Consider the following 14,660-nt stretch of genomic DNA (forward strand, 5'->3'; position numbering starts at 1 on the left):
CCTGCGACTTGTTGACAGGAGCCTTGCAGCCCGCCCTCCCCTCCCCGCTCCACCACCAAAGCTGGGTCCTAGCCTTCATCACACCCAGTGGGAGTCTTCCGGGAGCTCCCCCGCCGGAGTGATGGAAACACAGGCTGACCATCTGCCGGGAGGGTGCTGGGTCACTGCGTTGGGTGTCATGCGGGGCGAGGAGATCCCCAGAGTTCCTTCAGAGCCCCAGATGACAGGATTTTGACTCGAGCTGGTCTGTGATCCTAGACCATCATGGAACTTGAAGGATGGCCGCGGTGCTCCTTGGCTACAGAACAGTTCCCTTGTGTTTGAATGGGGCTGCTGCCGGGCAGCCAGCACAGCACTAGTATCCTGTGGTGTTTAACGACCCCAGAAAAGGTTGCTTACGTTCTCAGTGGACCTACAGGACACTGAGAAGTGGAAACCTTTCAGCACAGGAGAAATGATTGATGCCTCTGTACTTGAAATGACAATGCAACCAAGGATGCTCTCGCGTGTAACTGAGATTTTCCTTTTATTTTTTCTTCTTCCTTGAAAACACTGCTATTGGTGGGCTGTTGAGATTTAAAATGTTCTGTTATTTTATCGTTTGACCAGCGTTTAGAATGACTGAATAAGAGAAATGATAGGACAGGGAATATTTTTGAGGAAAAAAAAAGTTCATTGCAGCTGTATGCCATTAATGATTATTTTTTAAATTGGTTCTGCTGTTTTATATATCGTGGTGGGAGCTTCTGACAGCAGACAAGAGCAGAGCGTGAATTGCCTATGTGAGGATATTAGCACCAAAGTTGGCAGCTGAAGTTCGGAATTACACTCGTTCAGGATGACAAAAACAGATGCATTTGCAGTCTGGCTGTGGCAACAAGAATTAGGAGAGTGCACCCAACATACATAGTAAGGATCTACATGAGTTATGAGCACAGAAATCTGAGTGCTCAGCCAATCAAAACAGTGCATCTTGCGTGAATGGAGTCCTTTTAAATGGAACTTGATGTCATAAAACAATTTAGGCTGCAAGTAGTGCTTTTATAACCCTTGTTTCATTTCGTTATGGATAAACGATAAATACATAGCACATTGTGCTAACCCATCTCCTAAGACAGCCTGTGCGTCTGTTCCTCTGGCACATTCAAGTCTGGCTGAGATCGTCCTGTGATTCCTGTACATGAGCTACAAGCATTTTTCACGCTGTGCCCATGTGTCTTAGCACCAGCAGATATTTCCAGAATCCAGGGAAGAGGTTAATTCCTCTGGCAAGAGCTTTAATTTCTTCATCAACTACATCCTTGTGATTGTCACAAATGGTGGTAATATGGGCATGTAGACTTTTTTTTTTTTTTTTCCTATAAGAATTGACCAGTTGGTGAATTGTACCTAAACATTATTTTAGAAAAGCAGCATGTCATATCTTTGGATAAAATGAAGAACTGATAAAACTGGTAGGTTGGTTTTCTTATGAGAACACACAGAACTAAAAATGAGAAAAAAGAAAATGCATTTGATATAAAGGTGAGTTGTTTCTGCAAAAATGATAAAAATGTGCTATGAAAATATGAAAAATATCTTCATTCTTTATTCATTCCATCTTGAGTACCTACTGTAGGATACACTTTGTGCAGCACAGAGATGAATAGCAATATCCTTCTTTTAAGCTCACATTGTCTTGTCAGAGTGTGGATATTTGCTGGGTTTTTAACCTGGCGGAAGAGCAACTTTGGCTTTTTCTGGGCTCCTCCCCACGGTTTGTGGCTGCTTTCCCAGCCCTTCCCCATGCAGGGCCCTGCTGTTCTTCACAGTCTCAGAGTTCCCACCTCCAGCCCTTTCCCAACAGTGACTCTAGTTCATGGGAGAAGTAGCAGCCCTTGGATGGGGACTCCCTTATCTTTGTCCCACCAGTCTTCTCTGCATCTGTACCCTTCTTTTTCACTTCCTTCCCAGTTAAAAGGCAAGAAGACATTGTGTTGAGTTTTTTTAAAATGAAATATGAATATGATGCAGTTATATAACAACCAGACCACCTGGACTTTATATTTCATCCTCTTGTCTTCTCAAGGACTTTGTGTCTTGATTTCTCATCTCTGCTCTGGCTGCTGGTTTTCCTTTCTACTGGGTCAAGCTTCGTCTCTTCTGTAACAGCCTCCTGTTTGGCTTCACTCCTTCCTCCATTGACTGTTCCACTTCACAGTTATGGTACTCACAGCTCAGTGTCCATGACCTATCTCTACTTCTTGACTTTTCAGACACAGGAATTTTACACTCCTTGGACCTACTGCAATATTCAAATGGGCCTTTCTGATTCCACTTCTATCTACCCACAACCCGTTGAAGAAACTAGAATGATCTGTTTTTTTTTATGTTTAAAATTAGATAAGATGTATATATAATGAAATGCACAGATTTTAAATGTCCAACTTGACCCTTGTAATTAACATTCCAGTTGAGATATATTTTTGTCGTTCCCAGGAAATTCCTTGTGTCCTTTCTGGAATGATTTTTTAGAAACAAAAATCGAATTAACCTTTAAATGCAGCTTTTAAACATGCATACCAGTTCTGGATATCGTTTAGAGTACTTACATAAGGAGGACAAGTGTAACAGTGCAAAGGAGTGGTGGACACCACATTTGGGAGAGTGGTCGTATTCTTCAGAGTTGGTGTAGTCAGGGAGTACGCGTGTCAGCGAGTTTGGAAATTTTTTATTTCTTGATCTTGGAGTTAGCTCCAGTCTTTTTTTTTTTTTAAGATTTATTTTATTTATTTGAAAAACAGTTACAGAGAGAGGCAGAGAGAAGAGAGAGAGAGGTCCTCCATCCGATGGCTCACTCCACAGATGGCCACAATGGCCGGAGCTGCGCCGATCTGAAGCCAGGAGCCAGGAGCTTCTTCCAGGTCTCCCACACGGGTGCAGGGGCCCAAGGATTTGGGCCATCTTCCGCTGCTTTCCCAGGCCATAGCAGAGAGCTGGATTGGAAGTGGAGCAGCCAGGACTAGAACTGGCACCCACATGGAATGCCAGTGCTTTAGGCCAGGGCATTAACCCACTGCGCCACAGCGCTGGTCTCTAGCTTCAGTCTTAGTATTCTTGGTATAACCTTTTATGCGTCTGATTTATATTTTAAAATTTTTTGGCCAAATACATGTAGAAAAGTGCACAAACCTTAATGTGGGCCTTGATGAATTTCTAAAAAGTGAACATATCGATTGAATCAACCACATCAGGAAATAGAACTTGACCAACTTCCCAGGGGTCCCATCTGGTCCCTTCCTAGTTTGTCCTGTTAGCCTGGCGGAAGAGTGCTTGGCTAGAACTTCCAGTTAACGGAATGGCACTGTATGTGCTCTTCTGTCTGTGAGGTTCGTCCATGGATTTTAGCCTGTCAGTGGCCCATTTGTTTTCATTGCTGAGTAGAATCCCATTGTATGAATACGCCACAGTTTCTTTATCTATTCACCTGTGGCTGGTCATTTGGGCTGTTTCCAGTTTCTGGTTATTACTAATAGTGTTGCACTGAACATTTATTTGTGTCCAAGTGTGAATATAACACTGAGTCATAAGGAACATGAAAGTATTTTAATTCTGTCTACTCACATCTTTCAGGGATTTTAAGTCTATAGATTTTAAAGTGTACTATATATATTATTGTTGTTTTAAACAGTCCACATTCATTGTTATTTACCCATATGTTTACCTTTTCCATTGCTTTTTTCCTTTTTTAACAATTTATTTATTTGAAAGGCAGAGTTTACAGAGAGAGAGCGAGAGAGTGAGCAAGCAAGAGGTCTTCCATCCGCTGGATCACCCCCTTAGCAGCTACAATGGCTGGAGCTGAGGTGGTCTAAAGTCAGGAGCTTTTTCTGGGTCTCCCACGTGGGTGCCAGGGCCCAAAGACTTGGGCCATCCTTTGCTGCTTTCCCAGGTGCATTAGCAGGGAGCTAAATGCAGGAGCAAAATAGCCAGGACTCGAACCTCTGCCCATATGGGATGCCAGCATCACAGGTGGTAGCTTTACCTGCTACCTGCTTACCACAACGCTGGCCACCCCATTGCTTTTTAATTTTTGTGCACTGACATGCTTTCATCTAGAATGATTTTCTTCTGACCAGCCAGACTCCCATCACCATTTTTTTACTTGTCTGAAAATGTGTTTTTGTTTTCATCAGGTATGGAATTCTATATTGACAAAGTTTTATTTTTAGTTCTTTAAAACGTTGTTCCATTGTCTTCAGACATTCATGGTTTCTGTTGAAAAATCAGTCATTAGCCAATATTGCTGTTTTTCCTTTGGAGGTACCATATCTTTTTTCTCTGGCTACATTTAGAATTTTATCTTTGTCTTTAGCTTTTATAAGTTTTCTGTGATGTCCCTAGTCCTGGTTTAATTGTTTATTTTTTGTTTATTTACTGTTTAACCCTGCTTGGCTTTTTAGTGATTTTTGTATTGGCATATTGCTGCCTTTAATGAGTTTGCTATTATCTCTCTCTCTCTCTATTTTTTTTTTAAAGATTTATTTTATTTGTTTGAAAGATGGAGTTACAGAGAGAGGTAGAGACAGAGAGAGAGGTCTTCTATGCTCTGGTTTCACTCCCCAGATGGCTGCAACGGCTGGAGCTGCGCTGATCCGAAGCCAGGAGCCAGGAGCCAGGAGCCAGGAGCCAGAAGCTTCTTCTGGGTCTCCCACATGGGTGCAGGGACCCAAGGACTTGGGCCATCTTTTGTTGCTTTCCCAGGCCGTAGCAGAGAGCTGGATCAGAAGAGGAGCAGCCGGGACTAGAACCGGTGCCCATATGGGATGCTGGTGCTTCAGGCCAGGGCATTAACCCACTTCACCACAGCACTGGCCCTGCTATTAGCTCTTGAAACACTTTTGTTGTTATATTCTCTTTTTCTTTTGAGTCCTAAACTACATTTATGCATGAATTTCAAATTTTTTTCACCTTAATTAACTTATCTTTCAATTTCAATTCTATCAACTTTGATTTTGTGTTTTAGACTTTTATATGTATCATATATGTCTATTATAATCTTTTCTATATTTTCCATTTTATTTTTCCTCTGTGCTTCAGTTTTGAAAAATTTTTACTTGTCTTCTAGTTTATTGTTGCTTCTGCTATGTTTAATGTTTTATCAATTTACTTCTTAATTTCCGTTGTTGTATTTTATAGTACTAGAAATTCCATTGTATTTTTTTCTTTAGGAAAGGCAAAGAGAGGGAGAGAAAGGTGGCAAAGAGAGGGAGAGGGGGTAAAGGAGAGAGAGAGAGAGAGAGAGAGAGAGAGAAAGAATGAATCTTCCATCCACTAGTTCACTCCCTCGGAGCCAGGGACAGTAGGGTGCGGCCAGGCCAAAGCTAGGAGCCTAGAACTCAATCCAGGTCTCCCACATAGGTGGTAGAGACCCAAGTAATTAAGCCATTTTCTGCTTCCTCCCAGATACACAGTTTCAGAAAAATGGATTAGAAGCAGAGAACCTGGAACTCAAACCAGGCATTTGAATATTAGGTGCAGATCCCTGAGCAGGGATTCAAGTGCTGCATCAGTTGCCTACTCTATCTTTTTTTTTTAATTCTAATTTTCTGGTGAAATTCTCTAAGGTTTTCATCTATTTTCTTTATCTTGTTATATTTGTCAGTGTGTTAGCCAAATAGTTAGATTCTTTGCCTACTAGCCCCAATATCTAAATTACAGTGATCTTTGTGATCTGTTTTCCTTCTAGATTTTTGGTCTGTGCCTTGGCATGCCTGGCAAGTTTTGGTTGTGTATCAACATTTGGTATAAAAAATTATGCTGTGGATAGTGTTGTTTTCCACCAGAGAAAATAACTGCTAGGCAGCCATATAGGGAGAATGATTTCTTTAATTCCATTAGGGACGGAGCTGTGGGCTACATTTTCGTTCTGAGAAGACTTTGCCAAAGGCAGATGCCTCTTGCCAGGGTAAAGCTGTCTTGGTATTTCAGCTATGAGACCCTTGGGTTACTCTTAATGACTTCTCCCCATGGTAGGCTCAGAACTCTTAATTTTTCTGCTGTCAGAACTGAGGCTGTCAAAACTCCTGCTGAGACCTTTTTGTAAACTTTGTCTTTGCATTCATAATCTCCTGCCTTGTATTTCAGAATTTGCACAGGTGTTGAGGGGAATTTCAGACAAGTGCTAATAAGTTAGTTCTCTGTTCTCTTCTTGCTAGGATATTGGTTTCTCAGGTCTCTAATTTTTGTTTCTGTAGCCACAAGAGATTTCCTGCAGTTTTTTTTTTTTTTTTTTTTTTTTTTTGGTACTTTTGCATCTTCATTGCAAGTCTCTACTAAGACTCTTGTCTGCATCCTCAGCCCTGCACCCCTCACTCAGTTTTGGCAAATGCTCCAAGGGAAAGAGTGGCTGTGGGATTCTGGCTCACCTCTCTATGGTTCTTTCCTTATTTTTATTTTTTTAAAGGTTTTTATTTATTTGAGAGGGAGAATTACAGACATTGAAAGGGAGAGACAGAGAGAAAGGTCTTCCTTCTGTTGGTTCACTCCCCAAATGGCTGCAATGGCTGGAGCTGTGCCCATCCGAAGCCAGGAGCCAGGTATTTCTTCCTGGTCTCCCATGTGGGTGCAGGGGCCCAAGGACTTGAGCCATCTTTTACTGATTTCCCAGGCCATAGCAGAGAGCTGAATTGGAAGAGGAGCAGCTGGGACTAGAACTGATGCCTGTAAGGGATGCCAGTGCTGCAGGTGGAGGATTAACCTACTGTGCCATAGCTCTGGCCACTCTATGGTTCTTTCTTTAGGATTTTGTCCCCTAAGGTCCTAGTTGTCTCAGTAACCCTATGATGCTTTTGAGCAAACAAATACAAATGTGTATGCGTGTGTGTGTGTGTGTGTGTGTGTATTTGTTCTGTATCCAGCTTTTTTGGTTGTTTTCAGCAGAAGCATTGATCTGTGGCATCAAGCTAGGAATGGATGTATGCTTTAAATATTTTGAATATGCACAAATATATAAATATAGTCATATACATTTCCTGCCTTCACTGACTTGGCATTTCACTTGAATAAAGTTCAAACTCTTGAGCAAATCTCCAAGGTCCTTGATTTGTCCCTACCTCAGCCTGCAGCCTCTTGAACCACATTACATCTTGTTTTCCACATGCCAGTCTTGTTGACCTTTTTTACTTTCTCTATCATTCCAAATTCCATCAATGCAAGGGGCCTACTTCATGAAAACCTCTCAACTAATACACAGCCATGCACACCATAACAATATTTCAATCGATGAGGGACCACCTATATCATGTGGTTCCCATAAAATTTTACCACTTATTTACATTGTAGCTGTCTTAGTTTGTATAGATGTTGTGGAATTTGCAAAAAGACCAAATCACCTAACAATGCATTTCTCAGAACATATCCCCATCATTGAATAGTGTATGACTATATTTGCAAAACTTAATTTCATGAATAAAGTCTTTGAATCCCAAGTTGGAAAGCTTAACAGTATTTAAACCTCTAGATTGGCAAGAATGAAAGTGTCTGGAAAGTACCAAGTGTTGTCAGAGGTATAGACTGAAGAGGGCTTTGATGCATTACTGTTGGGACTGTAAATTGGTGAACTGCTTTTATAATAGTGTGACATGATACATGCTCCCTGTGGCCTCATTTCGCCACTGAGTTTGTTTTAGAGAGGCTCCTGTCTACCAAAAGTCTTCTCCAAGAGTATTTATAATCTTCACAGACTTGAAAGCTCAAGACTTGAACATGTCTGTATTCATGGTAGAATGGGCAAATAAATTGTGGTGTATTCACATAAGTGAATACTATTTAGGGGTGATGATCAAACCTGAGGGAGCACCAGAACTACCTGGAGAGATGATTAAAACACAGATACCTGGGCCCCACTTCAAGAAGTTTTGATTCTGTGAGTCTAGGGTGGGACCCAAGATTTTGCATTCAGGTTGGAGGGTGATGGAAGGGTTGGACCACAGTACCCAAATACAGTTGGCTGCAAGGAGCAAGTTCTGGTGTTCTGTGCCACAGTGGGATGACAGCAGTTCACAATAGCCTGTTATATAGGTTTATGAAGAACTAGGAAGGAGGATCTTGATGACATCAAACACAAAATAATGACACGAATAAGGGAATAATTATCCTGATTTGATCAGGACACATTGTATACACATATTGAAGTATCACACGGTGCCCCAGAAATGCTTTAAGTATTAAATGTTAATTAAAACATTTTAACAATTATTTAAGAGAGAGAAAAGGATGTAGATTGCAAGGTTCTTATCCAGATCTAGTGAATTAGGATCTCTGCAGGGGGATCCTGGGTACCCTAATTTTTAGCACACTTTCCAAGGTGAGCTTTAAACATAGCCGAATCTTTACAAAGCTTTTTATGTGGCAGGTGCTGTTTTAGGTAACAGACACCTCTGTGAACTCTGTATCATTATCCATTTTATTGCCTAGGATGCTGAGGTTTGGATGGCCACTGAACTGTCGCTCCCCCTCTTCGTGGAGGAACGACACTGAACCCTGCCTAGGCTTCATATCCGAGTCACGGCACCATTATGTCGCTCCCCCTCTTCGTGGAGGAACGACACAGGACCCTGCGCTGTTCTTTCGTCTGCTCGGCCCTCCCCGGGTTTGCTGCTGGTTCTTCCCGGGTTGGCTACTATCCCTTCCACCTCCGTGGAAGGGCAGTTCCCCCTGGCCGCTTTCCCCACTTCCGCAGGGGAGCGGCACACCGCCGGCCGGCTTTCTCGGGGGCTGCACGGGTTCCCTTAGATGTTCCCCATAGATGTTCCTGGTGCATGCCGTCTCTCTCCTCCTTTATAGTCCTCCTCCGCCAATCCCAACTCGGCTGCCCACACGCCGAGTACGCTGCTCTCCTCCAATCAGGAACAAGTCCTACAGTTTATTAGCTGAACTGGAGGCAGCTGTGCGGAAGCTGTTTACTTCTCTCCCAGCGCCATATTGTGGGAGAGCAGATGCATAGAATAAGTCTTAATTCCAGTAACTCAGTCTAGTCCGGTTTGCTCCCACAGAACTTGCTCAAAGTGGGTGGAGTAAAGATGTAAATACTTGCAATCTGACTTTAGAATTCATGCTCCCAAGCACCACAGTGCCCTGCTCAGTTTATGTCCTTTATATTTTGAGAACCACTAATGAACTAATTTACTTTATTTTTTAAGATTTATTTATTTATTTGAAAGAGTTACACAGAGGGAGAAGGCAGAGAAGAAGAGAGGAAGGCAGAGAGAGAGAGAGAGAAAGAGAGAGAGAGAGAGAAAGAGAAAGAGAAATCTTTCATCTGCTGGCTTACTTCCCAATTGGCCATGAAGGCTGGAGCTGCACTGATCTGAAGCCAGGAGCCAGGAGCTTCTTCTGGGTCTCCCACATGGGTACAGGGTCCCAAGGACTTGGGTCATCTTCTACTGCTTTCCCAGGCCATAGCAGAGAGCTGGATTGGAAATGGAGCAGTCGGGACTCAAACTGGTGTCCATATGGGATGCCAGCACTGCAGGCAGTGGCTTAACCCACTATGCCACAGTGCCAACCCCAACTAATTTTCTTTAAAAACAAAATTCACCAAGCAATTCTGGTACTTTAGGTCTTGGGATCTTACTTGGAAAACTATTGGTATACAGTAGAGAAAATGCACAATTTTTTAAAGCAAAAATACACAAAATCTCATGAAACACAGCAAACAAACCAATCTCACAAATGATAATTAACAGTTTTCTATTACAAAAATTTTGAGGCATATTGAAAAGTTGAGTCTAGTGAGCCTAGTATATCCATTCTCCAGCTTCAACAGAGATCAGTTTATGGTCATTTTATTCAGTGTGTACTTTGCAGTTTTCCCCCTTCATCTATTATTTTATTAAAATAAATGATTTTTATTTATTTAAAGGCAGGCATACACACACATGCAGAAAGAGAGAGAGAGAGAGAGAGAGAGAGAACACTCACTTCCATCTGCCTGTTTACTCCCCAAATGTCCCAAACAGCTGAGTCTGGGTCAGATCAAAGTCAGCAGTTAGAATTCAATCCCTGTATCCCACCTGGTGGCATGGACCCCACTATTTGAGCTATCATGTGCTGCCTTGCAGGGTATGTACATATTGGCAATAAGCTGGAATCAGGAGTGGAGCTGAGACTTGAACCCAAGCACTCCCAACATGGGATGGTTGTGTCCCCAGCAGTATCTTACCCACTGGGCCAAATACCCACCACTTTCCATAATTTTAAGTAAATTTCAGATGTCCTGTCATTTCCCTGATAGCTACTTTGAAGACCATAAATACAAGCTGAGCAGTAGAAACAAAATATCAAAGAATACGTATATGTGATCCATTGATATAAAGCAGGGGTGGGGATGCTTTTTTTTTCCCCGCCAAGGGCCATTTGGATATTTATAGCATCATTCTCTGCCCATACAAAATTATCCACTTCAAATTACCCTGCTAAAATTTTATTGAATTTCAAGTCCTGCCCACTGTTGCCTTGGCAGGCCCAGACCAAACGATTTCACTGGCCATACAGGGCCCATAGGCCAGACATTCCCCACCCAGATAGAGAGATTTGAAACACACAACATTGTTTTGGGATAAACATAAGTGATAATATTTATAAAGAAGAGGAAAGAGAGATGTATCATGAGAATGGAGATTGTGATTACTCCTAGGTGCTTATGAGATGATGTAGAAAAATCTGTTTCATCACTGGCATGGTAATTATGCAAGGGTTCACTTTATAAATTATTGTTGAAGCATCCCTGTGTAATGTAGGCACTTCCTGGCCTATGCATTTTTTAAATATAATATTGGGTACTGACACTCATTTGGCGACATCTTGTGTGAGCTGCAGGAATACTTGGCTTTATATCCATTTATCTGTACAGATGCATTTGTGCTTTTCATACTATGAGCAACCACTGGTTTTTAGCTTCATGTGTGAGGACAGGGGCCGTCTTTGGGTCACACACAGTTACAGGAACTCATCTGGCTTATTTGCAAGAGCCTGTACTATTTAGTTCTGCCTGGCATCTGGCTGAAGGCTTGTTTCCTCGCCAGGTACTGTGACTCATTCCCTTCTATGCTTTGAATTTTGCTCTTGGCTTTAATTCTGCTAAGATCAGCAGTGCAGGGGGCATTCTGACTTCTCCAGCTTGCCTTTCTCTTCGAAGGAAGTCATTCTTGCTCATCTCTAAAATTAATTTGCTGTTTGTAGGTACATTTGAAGAACTGACAAAATTCTCTCCTGGCTCTGTTATGGAAAGGTGAGAGGGAGGAGAAGAAACAGGTCTTCTGCCTTGCTCTTTTGGGACGTAACCAACAGGAAGTAGCAGCAACAGTTAATGATTAACACTTTGCTGTGTACAGCCGACTTCCATTGTAGAATCTTTGATCTCCCGTGCATCATCCTGAGCTGGGCATTGTTATCCTCACTCCCTGTAGGGGAAACCTGATGCTCAGAGAGCCTCAGAAGTTGACTAGTGCAAGGGCGTGTCGTTTGTATGGATGGAGCCTGGGCTCAGCCCTAGTCAAGTACAATGCGTTAATGTGTATGTGGGCATGTATTTGAGGAAAATAATAAAAGCTGAGACAGAGGCTTTGAAGAAGATAAAGCCTGATGTAGATACTAAATGTGGAGTTTGGCTGGTGATGAAAAGGCCAGAGACTGTCCCAAGCAAGGAGACAGAGCAGATGCCAAGAGCGTGGGGGGCGGTGAACTCCAAGAGGGAGCTGGGAGGCTTTCTGAGTGAGGGACTGGTGCAGGAAAAGCCCTAGTCAATAAGACTTCACCCCTTGATGCAGATCCTGCTGGTTGTCTACCCTTCTAACCTCTCCTTCCTCCTTAGTTATGGGAATTCCTGTTTTTGACCTCAGGATATGTCTGTCCAGAATAAAGATATGTTGTCTAGCTTCCTTTCTAGGGAGATACAGACATGCTACTAAATTTGGCCTAGGGAATATTAGTAGAAGTGTTATGTTTCAGCCTCCTGGAAACTTCCTGCAAGACAGTTGGTGTGTGCCCTGCTCCACTTTTTCATTGTCCTTTCCTCCATCGCATTGCGGGACTATAAATATGATGGTCAAGCTGTGGCCCTGTTGGTCAAGAGAACAAATGGAGCCGTGGTGAGGGAAGGAAGGGCATGTGCTGAGAGGGTGGCCTGGGTGCTGGAGGAAGGATGTTTGGAGCCCTGACTTCGTATGAACTGGCAAATGGAGACCATTGTGTGGTTTATCATGTGAAACACCTCCATCCCAACTGCTACACCTACATACTGGCTTCGTCCCCAGCTCACTCACTTCTTCCCACAGATGTCCTCGTGCACACCCTACAGCATCAATGTGAGGGTGTCCCTGTGTTATTTCCCCTTGGAAAGCCCTTCAGGGCTCATGCTGTCATTTTCTGAGTGCCTTTTGTGATACTTAAGTTTCTAGGCACTTTCCACGTGACGTCCTGTCGAGTCTTCACAGCGTGTCTGTAGAGGTGTCATTGAGTGTCTATCACTGAGTGTCTCCACTGGACAGCGTTGTACGAGGCTCATATGGCAGGAAGAGTCTGAGTTAAATGACTGCCCTAGTTCCGCTACATCATTGAGCCATTGCCTGCTGTAGGAGGAGAGTATTATTTTTTTTTCATTTTTCATTTTAATCAATTTTTAACAGATCCAATATGATTTGTATATGCAAGTCTAAGAACATAAAGATATTACCCTTCTCCCTCCCTCCTTTTTCTACCTATATATTTTTTCAGTTTTTGAGATAATATTTTATATTTACACTAGAGTAAAAAAGGCTTACTACTTCACCAAATAAGAAGTTTAAGAACTAAAAAGCAAAAAGACCCTAGTTTAGTATTAGTATTAGGGAATACAGAAGATAGCTATAAGCAATAATTGAATGTATAAATGACATCCAAGGCCCTTTACCATTTGACTTTAATCTATTCTGTTTAATCTGACCAACTTCCCTATTGGCACCTTTCTTTTTAGCATTGTATTAGAATGGAACGGTTGCTTTTCCTCCCCAACCTTTTTGCCTCTTTCAAGGTTCCATTTCCATAAACAGCATCTGTGTGTACCCCATTGCTTTGCAAGGTATTTGAGTGTCAGTGTTGAGACTTCACACTCCAGGTCCCACCACCTGAACACCAAGTCCTGCCAATTGCCTCTCTGAATTTCACCAGCCTGTCCTCAGCTCAACCCAAGCTCCCATCATCTCTCAGTTGGACAACTCAGAATCGCCTGCTGAGGTCTCTATCCTTGGCCCCTGTTAATTCAGGATGCACAACCCTACTACACCATCCTGACTGCACATTCAAATCACCTGAGCAACTTAAAATTATCAATGCTTGCCTCCCCCACTTTGCCTTCAGAGACCCAAATTTGATTGGTCTGAGTGGGCCTGAGCATCTATTCCCCTGTGGGCTGGTGGTGTGGCACAGCAGGTTAAGCCATCATTTGTGATGCTGGCATCCGATATCAGGGTACTAGTTGAAGTTCCACCAGCTCTGCTTCCTATCAGGCTCTCTGCTGATGTGCCTTGGAAGGCAGGAGATAACAGCCCAAGAACTTGGGCTCCTGCCATCCATGTAGGAGACCAGCGTGGAGTCCTGGCTACTAGTTTTCACCTGGCCCAGCCCCAGCCTCTGAAACTATTTGGGGAGTGAACTAGAGATTGAAGATTGATGAATCTCTGTCTTTTTGATAAATTAATAAATCTATTTTTTTTTTTTTTGAGTAGTGGAGTTATAGACAGAAAGAGAGAGAGAGAGAGATTGAGATCTTCCATCTGCTGGTTTGCTCTCCAAATGGCCGCAATGGCCAGAGCTGAGCTGATCCAAAGCCAGAAGCCAGGAGCTTCTTATGAGTCTCCCACATGGGTGCAGGGACCCAAGCACTAGTATCATTTTCCATTGCTTCCTCAGGCCATAAGCAGAGCTCTGGATCAGAAGAAGAGTCGCCAGGACACAAACAGGTGCCCATATGGGACGCTGATGCTGCAGGCAGAGGCTTGGCCTACTATACCACAGCACTAGCTCTATAAGTCTTTTGAAAATATCTCATTGATGATTTCAGTGTGTATCCAGAGGGACAATCCCTGAGCTGGTGTGATCTTTAAAACATGCCAATGCAATTATACCCATAGTTCCCAAACTTACTTGCACGTTTGAATCACCTGAAGCTGTAGTTTGGATGTGGTTGAGTGTGTCTGCAATGTTTCATGAGTTGATTCCCATTGTGAAGTACTACCTTAATCTGTCTATGATGTTGACTGGCGGGGGCCTTTGGGAGGTATTTAGGATTTGATAAAACTGTTGGATTGAAGCTCTGTGATTGAGTCCTGATGGCTTTATCAGGAGAAGGAGAGAGCCCAGAAGACACATCCATATGTGCACTCTCTGTCTCTTGTCATGTGATACCTGTGCCACTTTGGGACTATGCCACAAGAAGGCCGCCACCAAAGGTGGATCCAGTGGGGCCTCTCCTACCCAATCTTGGACTTCAAACCTCCAAAACTGTGAGCCAGAATAAAACTATTTTTTAAAAAACCATACCCTGGCTGGCGCCGCGGCTCACTAGGCTAATCCTTTGCCTTGCGGCACTGGCACCCTGGGTTCTAGTCCTGGTCGGGGCGCCGGATTCTGTCCCGGTTGCC

General features: G+C 43.0%; 1 protein-coding gene across 3 annotated transcripts in view; it reads left to right on the plus strand.

The window, feature by feature from the left end:
* Positions 1 to 14,660, plus strand: part of HTR7 (5-hydroxytryptamine receptor 7) — a 124,048-nt gene that overhangs the window by 1,110 nt on the left and 108,278 nt on the right. The gene's annotated exons all lie outside the window — the stretch shown is intronic.

This window comes from Oryctolagus cuniculus, chromosome 15 (genome assembly GCF_051225735.1).
Source record: "Oryctolagus cuniculus isolate XC-2025 breed Fujian yellow rabbit chromosome 15, ASM5122573v1, whole genome shotgun sequence".
NCBI classification, from domain to species: Eukaryota; Metazoa; Chordata; class Mammalia; order Lagomorpha; family Leporidae; genus Oryctolagus; species Oryctolagus cuniculus.